At 20.5% G+C, this 5,051-nt stretch overlaps 1 long non-coding RNA gene across 1 annotated transcript; it reads right to left on the reverse strand.

The window, feature by feature from the left end:
- Window positions 1-1,470: 1,470 nt before the first annotated feature.
- LOC128962658 (uncharacterized) lies at window positions 1,471-1,992 on the reverse strand. The gene is made up of 3 exons (XR_008484647.1): window positions 1,948-1,992; window positions 1,776-1,837; window positions 1,471-1,650 (listed from the first exon to the last, which is right to left on the reverse strand). It is a non-coding gene; the product is annotated as an uncharacterized LOC128962658 (long non-coding RNA).
- Between the last annotated feature and the right edge of the window lie 3,059 nt (window positions 1,993-5,051).

Genomic DNA, 5,051 nt, shown 5'->3' on the forward strand with positions numbered 1-5,051 from the left:
TATTTATTTATTTTTTTAAACTATTTTTGGTACTCAGCTTAAAGCTATACCTATTGAAAATAAAATAATTGCTAAAGTGTCAAAAGTTTACAATAAGGGTACAATTGATTTTATTAGATATCATTTCGACACAACTATAGATTCAATAATTGATAGACAATCAGTTATGATAACCACTGAACATACAGCTAATAAAGTTGTAATGACACAAATAAACGATAAATCATTGCATTTGTCGAGTGATATGTATTTCCAACAATGTTATGCACGACTTATACCTAAATCTTATAGCAATTCAACAATAATTAAACAATATATACAAATGTGAGTCCAAACATACCAATACTAAATTTTGTTTAATATTTGAACATTTTAAGAAATTAATATCTATATATTTAATAATAGTAAATATAAAATATAATATAATACAAAATATACTAATAATAAATAAATTAATCTATTTTTAAAAATTATATTAGATCTAAAAGCATTTTAGAAACAGGAATAAATAGTAAATTAAATTTTATTGGTTATATGAAAATAAGACAATTAACTCAAGACAATAAACAAAAACAACAAATACTACATCAAGAGGACAGGGATTATATGAATTTGGATGAAATGAAGATAGCATTGGGTGTGTATGCTATAGGTATGAGTGCGGCGTTTATAGGCTTTTATGTGGAAATATATTATCAATTCTTTATTATTATTTAATAATTATATAATCTGTAAATTATTAATAAGTAAATAAAATTATTTAAATAGAAATTACAAAACTATAATATTTTTATAGATTTAAGTCATAAATGAAAACTGCACTAATATGATAATAACATAATATGTAATTTATAATAAATTAATTAAATATAATGAATTATTTTAATAATAAGTAGAATTAATATTCTATTATTTCTGTATTATAATTATATATTATATATTAAATTTAAAATTTTTGAATTACAAAAGATTGGTTATTATAGTTAAATAAATAAAATATATTAGTTAAATGTCTTGATAGCTACTATTAAATTAAATTTGATATAATTATTTAAATTTTATTTTTAGTGGATCATATTTAAAAATAGTAAATATTTTTATTATATTAAAATTAATGTCTTAATGTAGAAAATTTTATAAAATAAATTTGCAAAACTAATGATTTCTTTTCCTAATTTATAAATATAATATTATTTTATATAAGTTTTATTAGACAAATTAATAAAAATAATATTTTAAAAAATTAAATATGATTTACTTATAATTTAAATATAAGTTATTTGTTAAAAAAGCATCAAAATTAATCAAAAAGAAATTTTTATAAAGAAATTTTAATATTGATATTTATTAAATTAAGATAATACTAACTAATAATATAGTTTGATATTAATGTTATTATTTTTTAGATGTAACTATAATTTATAAAACATTAATTATTTTTCATATAATATTTCTTTCATTAATGGACCGTAATATCTATTGTTGTAAACATTGCAGTTTTGGTCACTATTTCGATAACAATCACAGAGTTTGCATAATTCAGACATTGATTGCATTATATTTGAAATTACTTTTTGCGATTCATTGGTTTTACAATATTTCATTGATAGATATCTTTGTAACAAATAAATGTACATTTGTTGTTCAAGTCTATAATATTTAGAAATATCAATCAAATGTTAGTTAAATTAAACATATTATTATTTTACTATTCAATAGTTATAAAATATTTAAATTAATTAATAGTATTTTTATTATTATTTTAAATTGATTACTTTACAACATTTGTGTGTAGCAGTTGAGGTCTAATTGGGTTAAACAATGCAATCGCTGATAACTAATAGTTAATAAATAAATATAATTAATATTCAATAACAAAAAAATATACTAATTTAGTAAAACATTTTAAAATGTTTATAAATAAATACAGAATAATAATAATAATACCAATTCTATTATTATTGCATCTCTTGTACACATATGTGACAGTTTAAGCATAATATCCATTAAATTTAGTTGAAAGTTATTTATAAATTGTCCATGGTACTCAGTGCTCAAATTAAATAGCTCATAATCTACTATGATTGTTGCTGATTGATTACCCTAATTTATATTTAAAAATTAAGTTTCATTAGTAATACAATAATTATAAGTACTGTATATTAAGTAGTAATAAGTATATTATATTTCATTTTTAATTTAATTACATATTATATTTACTTACATATGTTATCGCAAAACTATGTGTTTGACTATTATAATATATTAATAGTTTCAAAACCAATATCTCAAAACAGCTATACTTAGTTAGCACCCACTGATCATTGGCACACATACTCTTAAAGCTGGTCATCGATTTGATACAACTGACCAAAGTTTTGACAATTTCATCGCCATTTTCATAGTAAAACTTGTCGATCACTTGAGATTTGTCGGAAAAGTTGATAATATCATTACTGAACGGCAAATAAAATGTTTTATTGGCTTCAATAAGATTAGAGATACGATTACAATGTAATTGATTTAAACCTATTTCATTGTTAAGCTCTTTAAATATGGGAACTACTGGTCTATCAGTTAGTAATTGATTTATAGTATTATTTATACTATTATTTTCAGCAATAGTAACTTTATTGTTAATTATTTCATCTATTATTTTCCGATCACTACAAGTATTGTCAATGTTATCTATTTGATACCTATCATCACTGATATCTAACACAATGTTTGTTATGTCTATTGAATTGTTATTTTCTGAAAATAATGATTTGTTTTTTCGGTTATTTTCAATATAACTCTTCCTTAACTGTCGTTCCTCTTTATTGAGAACTAATTCCTATTAAAATAAAAAAAATAAAAATTAATTAATAAAAAAATATCTAAATTGTTGTAATGTAATTAAATATTTTAAATTAAAATATAAATTATTAATTTGTACTTAAATACCGGTTTCATTCCTACGACAAGACATTTGTCGAGTCGACACTTTCGACATAAGCTTCGGGTTTTGACATTTATAATGCAGTGTTCATTAAATTTACATTTTATTTGCTTGTTTACAAAATTTTTGTGAAAAATTAATTAAACTAAAAATAAATATTTTTTTTCATAGATACCTTTTTATCAAATATTTGTCGCCTAAAAAATGATTTACATGAGTAACATGTATTAACAGAAAAGTTACGACCTGTACGTTATAATCAATATTTTATTAGTATTTTATTATTATGTTAACTAACATTAAAAATACTGTATTAAACAATATATTACCGAATGCTTGATCACCACAAACCTCACAAAATTTGTTTGCCATTTAATGTTTTAAACAAATTTATTTTATTAAATATTATTTTATAGAAATAATTTAACAAAATGTTTTAAAAATAGATTATTTACCATTTTGTTGCACAATTATATTTGAAGCTAATATTACTATATATTATATTATCTTATCATATATTTTATTTATTAATAATTAGCATCAATAATATGATTTTAATTGCCATCTACAGCAAATATTTGCTAAATTTTTATAATTTAAAAAAAAAATTGTATAACAATTAAAATTGATAATTAATTATCATTTCTCTCATTAATGGTCCGAAATGACGAACAAAATTATAATTAATACCATTATTGAGTGTTATGTTAGTCCTTAAACAATCACATAATAAATTTAATTCATTAATTAATTGCATCAATTTTGCAACTTTTGATTGACATTCATAGGGTTTCTGGTATTTTACTGACAGATATCGTTGCAATAGATAAATATACAATTGTTGTTGAAGTCTGTTAATAAAAAGTTAATAAATTATATATTAATATATATATATATTTTTAAAAATAATATTATTTAACACACTTAACAACTGTTTGATGTTCAAGTTTAGGTCGATTTGGATTAAATAATACTATGGCTGATATCTATTAATAAATTAAAATTGATAAGGTTGTATATTACATTTTTGTTGTTGATACATTTTATAAAATAATCAAACCAATTCCATGATTATGGGATCCCGATCCCATTCACATGTTAATCGTTTTAAAAAATTCATAAAATTATCACTTTCTTGATCGGTATAAAAATCTCTATGCAATTCATTGTCAACCGACAACATTACATCAAAATCAATACTTAAAGTTTTTTGATTATCCTAAATTATTATAATAATAATAATAATAAATATAAATATATAATTATATAATAATAATAATACAAATATATATATTAAATAAATTAAACTGATACTGGTATAAAAAATGGTTAAATATTTAAATATTAAAATAAATTTACTAATTAAATACTTACATAAGGTATTAAATATTGATTTGATTCGCTATAATAAGTTATACAACTTTTCAAAAGCATAAATTCAATGCAACCATATTTAGTGAGAACCCACTGATCATTGGCACACATACTCCTAAAACTGGCCATCGATTTGATACAACCGACTATATCTTTGATGCTTTTGTCGCCATTTTCTCCGTAAAATTTGTCAATTAATTCACATTTATCTATAATTTTGATAACATTTTCATTTAATGGCAAATAATATATTTTGTTGGCTTCTATAAGATCCGATATATACTGAATTTGCAATTGATTTAAACCGCAAACATCACTGAGCTCTCTAAATATCGGCACAATTGGACATTCGTTTGATAGTAAACTAATAATAGTCTCTTTGAATTTGTTATTATCATTAGAGACAATAATATTTTTATTAGTAGTATTACCAATAATATCATCAATTAATTGCCAATCATTGACATCATCAATGTTTTCAAGGGTATATGTTTCATAATAATAATTATTATTATTACTTATTTTAGAATTATTATTATTATTATTATTACTGATTACTAAATCTTTGTTTTTCTTAAGTTTTGATTTATTTTTACTAATATTTTCATTAAATTTATTTCTTAATAGACATTCTTCTTCATTGTGAACCAACTCCTTATTTATTTCAAATAATAATTAATTAAAATCATTAAAAATATTATTAATGTCTTATTATTATTGAATACCGGTTTCATTC

Source organism: Oppia nitens, unplaced genomic scaffold (assembly GCF_028296485.1).
Source record: "Oppia nitens isolate AA-2021 unplaced genomic scaffold, nextdenovo-longstitch-racon4-pilon3 scaffold6_pilon_pilon_pilon, whole genome shotgun sequence".
Classification (NCBI taxonomy): domain Eukaryota; kingdom Metazoa; phylum Arthropoda; class Arachnida; order Sarcoptiformes; family Oppiidae; genus Oppia; species Oppia nitens.